This window comes from Microtus ochrogaster, chromosome 1, assembly GCF_000317375.1.
Source record: "Microtus ochrogaster isolate Prairie Vole_2 chromosome 1, MicOch1.0, whole genome shotgun sequence".
NCBI classification, from domain to species: domain Eukaryota; kingdom Metazoa; phylum Chordata; class Mammalia; order Rodentia; family Cricetidae; genus Microtus; species Microtus ochrogaster.
This window is the reverse complement of record NC_022009.1, coordinates 78,181,585-78,195,892: the sequence shown is the minus strand read 5'-3', so window position 1 is coordinate 78,195,892 and position 14,308 is coordinate 78,181,585. Positions and strand designations below refer to the sequence as shown.

Sequence of the window (14,308 nt, the reverse complement as noted above, 5' to 3'; positions counted from 1 at the left end):
CTATGGAATTGTTTCTAGCTTCATTGGATTAATAAGATTAACAACTTAATATCCAGCATTTAAAGTCCGGATTTCCATACTCAATGAGGCAGTAACCCAAGTTCTTCTGACACTATTACATTTCTGTTATTTGATTTTTGTTTTATTCACACTTGAAAGCATGGCCTATAAACTAAGAAATTTTAAAAAATGGAAGATTTCTGAAGTCAATTCCTTATAGGAAAATGGTCTAAGGTATGTGTGATAATCTTTTAAAAAGTTATTTTAAAGGACCTATTGTTCTACTAATTATCTTTTAAAGTTAGAAATTACATTGTAGCACATTTGGAAAGATGAGAGTAATTAATTTTTTTCATGATTTATTGTTGACTTTCACAAATAATGACAATGTTTAAGTCACAGAACATTGCCACAAACAAGCAATAACCATTCTAGAAGCTTGACTTTCATGCGCCGTAAAATTGAGTTTTGCCTTTCTACATTTTAGAGCCTAGATCACACCCCTCAGAATGTCTGTTTGCACATTAGTTGGCCTAGGGGAAAAAAAATCATGTACATGGCACAACAAAGAAACTGAATAATCATAGTAGGCTCTTATATAATGTAAGCAAATTATTCATGCTGGTTGAGCAAATCTATATGAATAATTCTTAAGCTCTATGTTTATGAGCATCTCTTACTAAAAGGCAAGGCATGAAGACTTTCCTCGGGCACCATGATAATGAGTTCATGAGGCAAACAGATTATGGGCAATTGAGCTATGACAGTATTCTTCCAACATCCATGTTCAAAGTTTGAGTAACACAAAGTGGTGGGAACTATTGTGTGAATGCCTTACAACAGAAAATGCAAAACTGTTACAGAATAATACTTATCAATTCTATTAGCCTAAAAATAGGACACATTGATTCCTTACTGAATTATTGAAACATCTAAATCAAACATTTTCTAATTGTCAAGTGTTACTTTTCAACATCATACGTTTAAACTTAATCTGTGGTTTAATAAATTGTGTATATTTGTAGTATTAATTTTCAAAATGTAACACCATTGATATGATTTTATTTATTGTTTGGATAATGCTTATATATATATATATATTGATTACATAATGTTTCGTGTGTTGACATGATATTTCAGAACCATCAAAATAGTTCATGACAATACAATGTGAGTAAGGCTAATATACTTCAAATAAAAGGAGCAATGGAAGTTCCACTAATGCATGTACAACTTCTATATTCTGATTATTACTCTTTCACTGTTTAAACTTCTAATCCAAGGAATATTCTCAAATTTGTGATATGATGTTCATTATGAATTCTAGAACTATGCCTTTCCATTGTGTAAAAGCATCTTGCCTCCTCATACATACTATTTTAATAAAGTAGTCTTTTATAACTAATATATGCTAGAGAACATATAAACTGATAATAAGCATAAAAGTAAGTTGAGTTATGATATTGTCAGAAAACAAAATTTTAGATTCTAGTAAATTTTGACATATTTTATCAGATAAGTTGAAAGCACTTTCTACTTGTTACAAAAGACGTTCATCAATTAATAAATGAGATCTTCTGAAATTAAGAAGCTTCTATAAAGCAAAGGACACACTAGACAAGGCAAAAGATCTTCACAGACCCCACGTCAAAGGGCTGATCTCCAAAATATACAAAAAAAAAATCAAGAAAATGGTCATCAAAAGAAAAAAATAATCCAATAAAAAATGGAGTACAGACCTAAACAGAGAACTCTCAACAGAAGAATCTAAAATGACTGAAAGACATTTAAGGAAAAGCTCAACATCCTTACCCATCAGAGAAAAGCAAATCAAAACAACTCTGAGATTCCATGTTACACCTATAAGAATAGTCAAGATCAGAAACACTGAGGACAACTTATGCTGGAGATGATGTCGGGTAAAGGGAACACTCCTCCATTGCTGATGGGAGTTCAAGCTGGTTCATTCCCTTTGGATGTCAGTATGACAATTTCTCAGAAAATTTGGAAACAACCTACCTCAAGAACCAGCAATACCACTTTTGGTTATATAGCCAAAGTATGCTCATTAGTACCACAAGGACATGTGCTCAACTATGTTCATAGCAGCTTTGTTTGTCATAGCCAGAACCTGAACACAATCTAAATGCCCCTCAACCAAAGAATGAATAAGGAAAATGTGGTACATTTACACAATGGAGTGCAGCAGAAAAAAATTAATGACCTTTTGAAATTTGTAGGCAAATGGATGGAGCTAGAAAACACCATATTGAATGAAGTAACCCAGACTCAGAAAGACAAATATCATATGTACTCACTTATAAACGGCTTTAGACATAAAGCAAAGGAAACCAGCCTACAATTCACCATCCTAGAGAACCTAGACAACAATGAGGACCCTAAGTGAGACATACATGGATCTAATCTACATGGGAAGTACAAATAGACAAGATCTCCTGAGTAAACTGGGAGCATGGGAACCATTGGAGAGGGCAAAAGGGAATTGGAGAAAAATATGTAGCTCAATAAAAATAATAAAAAATAGAGTTCATAGTCCACATAAACTGCATATTTCAGAGTGGAAGAAACCAGATGTGTGTGTGTGTGTGTGTGTGTGTGTGTGTGTGTGTGTGTATGTGTGTACATATATGTTTGAGTGTATGTGTGTGCAAGAGAAACAATGGAGAACATCAATTGTGGTTTATAGTGAAAAACAATTATATTCTGCAAAAAATGTCAAAATAATATCAAAATGTTTCAAATATAGAGTTTTATATACATTTCCAAGGAAACTGGTGAACTACAGTCAAATTGTCATATCATTTTCGATAGAAACTACTATAAGGTGATGAAAGAACCAGCAATCCTAGGCTAATAAACTTTTGGCAGAAAAGAACATTAGATGCCAAGTCTGCTACAATCTTGATATTCATTGCTTTCACTACAAGAGTGGGCATTAGGGTTTATTATTGTTGTTTACTGTATTAATTAGAGCATTTACCTTAAAACATTTTAGGTTTGAACATTTCATGACAAGAATCAACTTCCTGAAGAATCCCTTTGATCTTAGAGGCATAAATCTGTAAAACATGGGGGATTTCTTGCTATACGACAAGCACATATTTAAGGTGCATGCTATACAATATTATATATTTCTTAGAAATAATATTGTATACTATCTTATGATAATTGTCTCTAGTTTTTTTTAAAAAAAATTAACAGTACTTGCTAGAGGTGAATCACTTGAATGTTTGAAATATTTAGTCCAGTACCCATTTATGAAAAAATACCTTGGGAAACACTTTCTTTGTTTCCTTGTTGATAGCCCTCAATAAATTCAGAGATTATATTACCTCAATACTAACTGTGATACCTTAAATAAGTCCAACGTACAAATATTTGAAGCAAAAATAATTTTAATATCTATCTTAATAGGAAATAGTTGCATCTATGGGCATTTGAAATTATTATTTATTTTTTCCTGGTGAGAGATCATAATATTTAAAGACCAAAGGGTGATTCTTTTCTTGACAATAACTATTTCACGATTTTATAGGACAAAATAAAAACCCCAGAAAAATGTTCATATGTGGGCAATTGCTAAACACTGCAACAACCTATGGTGACTACATTCCATATCTTGCATAAGTATTAAAAGGTCTTTCCCAATAACGTGTAGCAGGTCTTAGAATTGTTCTCCACAGTGGCAGAAGCACCACTATTGCGATTTCACCTGATCTTTGAAAATTGATTGTTGGTCAACAGAGCAAGAAAGATGGCTTGTAAGTGTGAAGAATGTCATCAGTCTAGATATCACTGTGTAAAACTGTTTAGCCACTACACTCCTTCTTGAGGGAGATCCTTACTCATTATTATTGATCATATACTTTCTTTCATTCCTAGGTGGATACAGATCATTTTAAGACCATTTCTGTATGCTAGGATTTGGCTTGTGAAATAGTTTAATGCTAGGCTCTGGATATAGTTAGTGGAGATCTAGGAACAAGTAGTTTGACTCTTGGGACTTGTGAGGACCAGCTGTCCTAAGTATAACTGACTGGTTTGGAATTCCTTATGGTGAACAAATGCCAAATAATTTAAGTCAGACAAAGCATGGCCACTTTACCTGCACATAACAAAATAGGATCCATCTCAAGTTATGTTTAAGTGATTCTGATGTTGTATATGTAACTGATAACCAGAAAATCTGATGTATTTTATGTATCTGGGCACTGAAATAGAATGACCTTGACTAAACAAATGTGAGACCCATTTTTAAAAAGCAGTATATTTCAATATTCAGTATATGCACACATATTCACATGCATTCCACAAAAACAGATCTTTAAATTTTAATTTAATTTACTTTTAAAATAAAAATATGCCACACAGGCTAAAAATTCAACAATTTGTGTTTTGATTTTTGGCTCTCCTCTTTAATAGTAAAGTATAAAAATTATGCAATATATGACTTGCAAAAACCACTAACTGTGTCAAAGAAAATTTAATGACTCCTTTTGGACTAGTAAATAGTTTCTTAAAGTAGCCACATTTTAAAAAGACACAATCAGAAAAAGGGCTAGAAAATAAATCATCCCCTTTCCAAAATCATCTCCATATTTAATGACAAAAGATGCATTTGTCCTTAACTAAATGTAGGTACAAAATAAGAGGTGATTCAAACAAAACTGATAAATCCAATTGAGTTGACAGTAGAATTTTAGTTAATCAAATCGCACAGACCGGCAGTCAAGCTTAATGTCATTAGTTATTAGTGTACAACACTGAATGGATACCATGTGTCATATATATGTACTTTATATATTTCAATTTTTCTATTTACAACAGTCACTTATGTGCTTTGTTGATGGAGAAACTTAATTTTAAGTGACTTAACAGGTTTACAAGACCACACAGGTAGCAAGCATAAACTGAGAATTTCCATCTGAAATCTATATGCTTCAAAGTCTCTACTTTTTTCTCTATATCATGCCTCCATCCTAAATATGTGAATTTTGGAAGCAAAGATAGCCAACTCATATCATGTCGATGTTAGTAGTAATTATGCTTAAATACTGTCATATTGGACAAATATTTATTAAAGTGGTTTTCTGATAATTGGAAATTATTTGAAGATAAGTAGAGAACACATTTACACATAAGATAAAACACATTAAGATGTGCATCATAAATGATGTGCAAGAAAGTTATATTCCAGCAAGAAATCACATATCCTTTATATGTAAGAGCTCAGATATTAAATTCAGTGAAGGTGCGTAGAGAGAAGTTTCTATCCTGCCCAGTTCCACAGCCATTCAGTTCAGAAACACAGAGAGGCTGATATTAATTATAAACTCGTTAGCCTACTAATTATCTCTTACAACTTAAATTAGCACATAATTGTTATCTATGTTTAGCTTGGTACTTTTTTTTAGTAAGGCATTCTCATCTTGCTTTTTCTACATCTGACTGGTGACTGCATTTCTGCCTTTCTTTGTCCCAGAATTCTCTTAGTCTGGTGACTCTGAATATACTTCCTGCCTGGCTACTGGCCAGTCAGCATTTTGTTAAGCAAATATAAGCAAATTTACAGTGTACAAGAGCATTGTCCCACAGCAAAGGTGTTTATATATAATGCCTCCTTTGTAAGTCACAGGGTGATAGAATACTCATTGCTATTATATTAGACAATAACGTCTTCATATATGTACAGCATTCAATAATCTTATCATAGAATATTCATACCTGATTCTGGGTGGATTATAATATAAATATTCCAGTTCCCCTAATGATAAAGGTCTTGGAGAGATTTGGTATACGAGGAACATATATAAATAATAAAGACAATATACAGCAAGCCAATAGCCAACATCAAACTAAATGGAGAGAAATTCAACACTTAAACAAAGAACAAGACAAGGCTGTCCACTCTCTCCATATCTATTCAATATAGTACTTAAAGTTCTAGACACAACAATAAAACAACGAAAGGAGATCAAGGGAATGCAAATTGGAAATAAAGGAGTACAACTATTCACAGATGATATGATGGTATAGATAAGTGACCAAAAATTTCTACCAGGAAACTCCCACAGCTGATAAATACATCTAGTAATGTAGCAGGATGCAAAATTAACTCAAAAATTAGTAGCCCTTCTATATATTAATGATAATTGGGCTGAGAAAGAGATAAGATAAACAACGCCCTTTACAATAGCCACACATATTATATTTGGGGTAATTTTAACCAAACAAGTAAAAGATCTGTATGACAAAAACTTTAAGTCCTTGAGAATGAAATTGAAGAAGATATCAGAAAATGGAAAACTCTCCCATGCTCTTGGATAAGTAGGATCAAAATAACAAAAATGGCAATCCTACCAAAAGCAATCTACATATTTAGTGCAGTCCCCATCAAAATCCCAACATAATTCTTCACAGACCCTGGAAGAAGAACATTCAACTTCATATGGAGAAATTAGAAAAAAAAAGGATAGCTAAAATAATCCTATATAGGAAAAGAATTTCTAGATGTATCACCACCCCTGACCTTAAGCTATACTATAGAGCTATAGTAATAAAAATAACTTGGTATTGGCATAAAGATAAGCATATGGATCAATAGAATGAATCCAATTGAAGATCCTGACATAAATGTACACACGTATGAACACCTGATTTTTGACAAAAAGGCCAAAATTATGCAACGCAAAAATAAAAACCCAAAGAAAGAATATTCAACACATGCTACTGGCATAAGTGGATAATGACATGTAGAAGAACGCAAATTGATCTGTATCTGTCCTTATGCATAAAACTCAAGTCCAAGTGGATCAGAGACTTTAGCATAAATACAGTTATACTGAAACTAATAGAAAAGAAAGTGGGAAGTATCTTAAAATGCATTGGTCCAAGCGACTACTTCCTGAATATAACACCAATAGTACAGACATTGAAATTAATATTAATTAATGAGACCTCCTGAAGATCAAAAGTTTCTGTAAGGCAGAGGACATTGTTAATAAGACAAAATTGCCGACTATAGAATGGTAAAAGTTCTTCATCAGCCCCACATCTATCAGAGGGCTGCGTTGTAAGGAGGCCAATTGTTTATTCCAGGCTGCTCAGCCCAAAATAACCACACAGAAACTGTATTAATGAAACCACTGCTTGGCCTATTAGCTCTAGTTTCTTATTGGCTAGCTCTTACATATTAACTTAACCCATTTCTATTGATATGTGTATCACCACATGGCTGTGGCTTACTGGGTAAAGTTCAATCCAGTGTCTGTTTCATGCAGAGCTACATGGCTTCTTTCTGACTCTGTCTTCTTCCTCCAAGCATTCAGTTTAGTTTTCCACATCTGCCTATATTCTGCCCTGTACAGGCCTAAGACAGTTTCTTTATTAACAAGCGATATTCACAGCATACAGATGTGAATCACACATAATGGATGATCTCCAAAACAGATAAAGAAACATTCAAATAGCAAATAATCTAATTTAAAAATGGAGTACAGATCTAAGCAGAGAAATCTAAACCAAAGAATCTCAAATGGCCAAAATATACTTAAGTAATTGTTAAACATCCTTAGTCATCAGGAAAATGCAAAACAAAATATCTTTGAGATAGCATCTTACACCTGTCAGAATGACTAAGATCAAAAGCACTGATGACAGCTTTTGGAGAGGATGTGGAGTAAGGGGAACATTTCTCCATTGCTTCTGGGAGTACAAACATGTAGAGCTGCTTTGGAAATCAATGTGGCAATTTCTCAGAAAAAATGTTAATCAATCTTTCTTAAGACCCAGAGACACCAATCTTGGGCATATACACAAAGAATGTTCAATCATAACACAAGAATACTTGCTCAACTATGTTCAAAGCAGCATTATTTGTAATAGCCAGAATGTGGGAAAAAAAAAAACCTAGCTGCTTCCCAAGAAAAGAATGGGTAAGGAAAATGTGGTGGTACATTTACACAATGAAGTAGTTCACAGCTGTAGAAAACAATGACCTCATGAAATTGGCAGGCAAACTGATGGAACTAAAAAAGTTATTCTGGCTGAGGTCATCCAGACACAGAAAGACAAACATGGTATGCACTCATTCATAAATTGGTATTAGGAGTAAAGTACAGGATAAACAACCTATAATCCTCAGCCCCAAGAGGCTAGATAACAAAGAGGTTTCAAAGAGAGATACATAGATTGCCCTAGGAAGGGAAAAGAGAAGAGATCTCCTGGGTAATCTAGGGGTGAGAGTGGGAGGATGGTTGGAAGGGAACTGGAGGGAATGGATTGGGATGGCTGGGTGCTAGAGGCATGTTAGGGACAGGGTGGAAGCGGAGAGTAATGAAAGAGACTTCTTGATGGGCAGTCCATTTCAGGGTTAAGGAGAAACCTGGTACCAGGAAAACTCCCAGGAATCCACAAGTACGACCCCAGCTAAGACTCCTAGCAATAGTGGGGAGAGTGTCTGAACTGGCTTTCCCCTGTAATCAGATCATGACTACCCTCAGAAAGCCTTTATCCAGCATCTGATGGAAGCAGATGCAAAGATCCACAGCCAAGCACTGGCCCAAGCTCCAGGAGTTCTCCTGAAGAAAGGGAGGAGGGATGGACAAGTCAGGGTGGTCAAGATCATGACAGTCCACAGAGACAGCTGGCCTGAGCTCATGGGAGCAGATGGACTCTGACAAACAGTTAAGGAGCCTGTATGGGATCTACTTAGGCTATCTACATGTGCATGACACTTATGTAGTTTGGCCTGTTTATAGAGTTCCTAGCAGTGCAACCAGGACCAGTTCCTGGAATTTAGTTGGCTTCAAGAAACCTGTTACCTATGCTGGATTGCCTCTCCCAGCCTTTTTGCAGTGGGAGGAGCTTGGTCTTACCTCAACTTTTTGATGCATGCTTTCCTTAAACCCATGGGAGGCCTGCCTCTTTCTGAATGGAGATGGAGGAGGAATGGATGGGGGAGTGGGCAGATGGGAGTCAGGAAATGGGAGGAGAGGAGGGAGGGAAAACTGTGGTTAGTAGGTAAAATTAATGAAAAAAGTAGTGTAATAAATATTTTATTTAAATAAAGTAAAAATTTTTAAAAATTTGCTTTTCTGCACTTTTATAAGCTTAACTGGCCACATTTTAATCAAATCCAAGTTTATAGGCAGCACTATGGGCCAAACCTGGGGGCTTATAAATACACAAACATTCTGCCTTTAGCTACACCCTTAGCTCCTGGTTTTATTTTCTTAAAATTTATTCAATACATTTTGATCATGTTTTCTCCTTTCCCAACACTTCCTAGATCTGCTGCAACTCCTGTCCACCCCACTTTATTTTCTCATCTCTGTCTCTCTCTTACACACACACATACACACACACACATGCATGCTCACACACAAACACATGATGCCAAAACAAGCAACGGAAATGGAAACAAATCAAAAATCCACAACAAAACACATATCAAAACAAACAAGCAAAAGACCAATAAGACAAGCGAATAACAAACAAAACCATGACCACAACCACCAACAAAGAACATGCCTAAAGAAAGAAAAATGAAACAAAAAATAATGCAATTACCATTGAATTCATTTTGTCTTGGGAACTCTTCATGGACCTCCTGAGAATCCTTGGTATTCTGGGCATCCCTGGTATCCTGGGCATCCTGAATATCACTGGCATCCTTGATATCTTAGAATATAGGTGGATGCTGCTCATTCATTTCCCAGCCACCATACCCAAATAATCACACAGAAACTTTATTAATTACAACACCATTTGGCCAATGTTTTAGACTTCCTCCTAGCTACCTCTTATAACTTAAATTAACCCTTTTCTATATTCTGTGTATCACCATGAGGCTGTGACTTACTGGGTAAATTTATTTCCTAACTCATAGTTATGAGCAAGTAAAATGATGGAATAATTACTTCATTCAAATTGGCCAAAATTTCTTTGACTACCATCATCTTAAAATTACCAAAAATAAAAGGAAGAAGCAAGAATAAATATTGTATTATACTGTTTTGCTTTCCAGTGCATTTCAGAAATGCAAAGAGCTGCCAAAGCAAGTCATTGCCTGCCCCGGCAAAGCAGCCATATATGAAGGGTCAGGGCTTAAAGGGTGGATGTATTTCTGTAATGTAAATTTTGAATTTCTTGTTTTCAAAAATTTCATACCTACTACATTTATCAAATTTGTGTCATTTATTAAATTTGTATTGTTTAGAAACTATTTTTCAATGTTACTTTTTTGCAACTTCTCTCTGTTTCTGTCTTCCAGATTCCCTAGAGAAGCATTTGAACTTGACTTAATTCATTATTTTCTTTTGAGTATGAGAATTGATGAATTGATGTTGAAATATTTCTGGAAATCAGAATTATTTGTCATCCTAAAATAAAATCACTTCATTTCAGTATTTTATAGCCATAGCTAAATTATAGACTCTATGCTCACCATGTTTTATTATTTATCTTACATTAAATAGCATTCTGTACCATGGATGAGCATATTGATTCTATATATCTCTTGTCTTTAAGAAAAATGTCTTTTAGCTTTCTTTTGTTCTCAGAAAAATAAAATGTCACACCGGAAAAGTTCTAAACATTAGACAGAAATGATTCTTGGAGAGCAGCTTCAGTCCTTCACAGATGCAGGGCAGGCTTCTTCAATTAGCAAAGTCCCCAAATCTTCAATTAGAAAAAGGATAGGGATTTGGGCTTGCCAAGAAACCTGAAGACATAAGACAACATGCCCTCAGTGCAGCAAGGATGCTAAGGTGCACCCATTGATACACAAAAGTGTCTGAAACAACAACAACAACAACAACAACAACAAAATAGCAGTTGTACTATTTCATGCTGGGATCTATTGTGGAATTTTTTGAGATTGTGTTTATGGTGGTACAGAAGAAATGAAGGCAGTTTGATTCTAGATCTCACTCCCTCCCCCCAACACACACACAACACCACCACTTGGAAGAGGATGTGGAGAAGACAGAGCTTTGCCTTAGTTGAAACAGCTGTGAAACATTTGGAAGCCGAGTTGAAATTTGCCAAAATCCTCATCCAAGCTTCCTACCTATTTTCCAGCAAAGAATAGGCAGTCAAGTGATAATAGTGGGGGATTTGGGTTTAGCAAGTGATAACTTTGTAAAGCATAAAGAAGTAATTTAAATTCAAGATTACTGGAAACGCAAGTCCAACGGATGCTATTCTAAAAAGCATTTTTCTTTTTTATTGATTTTATTGAGCTCTACACTTTTCTCTGCACCCTCCCTTCCTCTCCCCTTCCTTTCAACCCTCTCCCATGGTCCCCATGTTCCCAGTTTACTCAGATCTTGTCTTTTTTACTTCTCATGTAGATTAGATCCATGTATGTCTCTCTTAGAGTCATTGTTGTCTAGGTTCTCTGGGATTGTGATTTGTAGACTGGTTTTCTTTGCTTTATGTTTTAAAACCACTTGCGAGTGAGTACATATGATAATTTTCTTTCTGGGTCTGGGTAAAGATTAGGAACATTGTGGACTAATAGGACACCAGTATCATATGTCCCACCATGAAAGTGTGCAGTAGATAAAGGGTCAATGGTGATACCTAACTCAATTGCTATTCCTCTCCAAGAAGCACATAGCTGCTCTTCATGTTAGCTTCAACTCAATGATTACTTCTGTGCTTGTTGAAAATATAAGTGTGCAAAGCTCACTTCATTTTGTTCAATGGACTTCCCTTCCTTGCAATTTTGCATAGGGATTGGTCATTGCATTAAGTGTTTTTAGATTGAAATACTGCATTATAGTGAGATTTTTGCTGAAATCCAGCTACTACTTATATAAGCCTGGTGCTGTGCATCTCTTGCCACAATGATTGTCTGTATAAGCATATCACATGTTTTGTATGTATGCAAGGTATTTGTTAGATATTCTGGAATATTTCAAAAACTAGAGGAGAGCGATGTCATTGAAAGAAAAATAAATACCAGTTAATAGGTTTCTCTCAATGTGAATTTGTTCATTCATGCTTACTTACGGGAATGTGTGAGCCATTAGTCATTCATACTGAACTAGACGAAGCACGACTCATTCAAGCTGAGCACCTCATGAGAAAAACTTGCTACTTTGCAGTCAGCTTTCATAGTTGCTTTTCTTGAAGGGAAGAAGAAAACATTGTCTACATACAAATAACTGCAAGCCAAGATCTCAGTGAGAATGACTGCAAGCTGGCAAAAATCTTGATTCATGTGAACCAAGATAGTCCTAGGAAGGACTTGAAACTGAATATTCCATACTGTGACTTGAGTTTAATGTCTGCCAGAGTAGCCTAGGGAGCAAAAATGCTATTATCATCTGGAATAGCTTCATGCTACAAACAGTGTGAGTGTTGTCAAATATGTAGTTTAAAACCAAGTGTGTGATGAACTCTCGGTTCTACTTTGAGCCAGGTATGTTGGCGTCATGTAAACATAACTACCTGTGAGCTGTCACCTATTAGAAACTCACCTAGGTCCTGTGGTATCAGATCCTGCATAATCAGACTGCATTTCATAAAACATTCTTTACGGGCTGGAGAGATGGCTCAGAGGTTAAGAGCACTGACTGCTCTTCCAGAGGACCCGGGTTCAATTCCCAGCACCCACATGGCAGCTCACAACTGTATGAAAATGCAGTTCCATGAGATCTGACACCTTCACACCAACGAACATAATAAAGTCAAATAAATAAATAAATAAAAGCTCACAACTGTATGAAAATGCAGTTCCATGAGATCTGACACCTTCACACCAACGAACATAATAAAGTCAAATAAATAAATAAATAAAAAGTTAAAAAAAAAACAACATTCTTTAACCTGAATAAGAAAGCTGTCTGACCTTCACCAGCCAGGATGAGGATCCTAGCCAATATGGAAAGTAAGTGACAACTTGGAAATGTGGTCATAAATGACAAGAAGTCAGAGAAACTTCCTATAGGTCCATTAACATAAAAGAGTAGCCAAGTGTGAAAAATGTAGGTGAGAAACCATTGCTATTGCAGCTGCTGTGAGAAAAATCACATCTGGCCAGCTAAGATTTAGATAAGATTCAATCAAAATTGGTTGCCTTAAAATTTCGTGGAGAGTGGGTTTTCATTTTGCAGGGACTTCTCTTACTAGCTGGATCCCCTTTAGGTTTATAGAAAGGAAAAGAACCAAAACAAAAAATAGCTCATTAACAAGTACCACTGGACTCAAGGCAACTGCCACTGAAGAGATAATTTCTCAATCATATTGTATTATATTTATGTAATTAAATAGCAATTAAGATATCATGCTTATATTTTTAATTAGTCATTATTATTCCTTCATCACGTTTCTGGACTTATGGGAGACCTCCTTGTACTGGATAGTACAACACAAGTCACGTATAGATGGTAAACATCAACGAGAAACCAGCAACGATATTCAGGAGAAGACTTGCATGATCTTTTGTTCATTATGTTGGTATTTCACTGAGGATAAACGTGCCATGAATTTCTTGAGTTGGATTTGCCTGCTTTCCATGTCTTCATGGTGACTGAAGATTAACTTTTCTATGATACGCAAATTCTTTGTTTTAGTTTATAGAATACACTTTCAAGCCTACCTATCAGGGACATTAAAAAGCTAAATAAAACATTCTGTATTCTGTTTTTTAATTCCCGAATAGAAACGTTGATTGCTATGTTCCAAATGACTGTTGTGATTTTACATGGTGTTGAAGATTTGATATGGATAGTTGATGTTTGGTATGTACATCAGGTGCTTGTCATGCATGTACAATAAAAAATTAAAACTTCTTGCATAAGTCATATGGACAGACTTTTGTTCACAAATTTCCTATTGAACAAAGTAGCAGGCACTATAAGAGAAAACTATGGTTATTTGCATTAAGGAACTAAAATGAAAATAAAACGAACAGTCAATTTTGCAATACTCTTCATATGCTTTGTCTAAGCTTTAACTGTTTTTAAAGATTTATTCCTTTTTATATTTGTGTGTGTGTGTGTGTGTGTGTGTGTGTGTGTGTGTGTATACACAATCATTGCTTCTTTGAGGATTCCACATTCTCTCATACTTAGATTTTATGTACATGTAGAAATACAAATTTTATTTCTATAATTGTTTTCTGATGAGGCTCTGGTTTATTTTATTAGACCAGTACCATTTTAGAAGTTAAAAATTGTATTTGGTGTTTATAGATGTGTTAAGAACTCTTCTAATTGAGTTCTGGGTTAGAAAACAGGAAGAGAGAAGAGAGAGAGAGAGACAGAGAGAGAGAGAG

General features: G+C 35.1%; 1 protein-coding gene across 1 annotated transcript in view; it reads left to right on the top strand.

Moving 5' to 3' along the window:
* Meox2 (mesenchyme homeobox 2) overlaps window positions 1-14,308 on the top strand; it is a 51,275-nt gene that overhangs the window by 29,999 nt on the left and 6,968 nt on the right. The window lies entirely within an intron of this gene.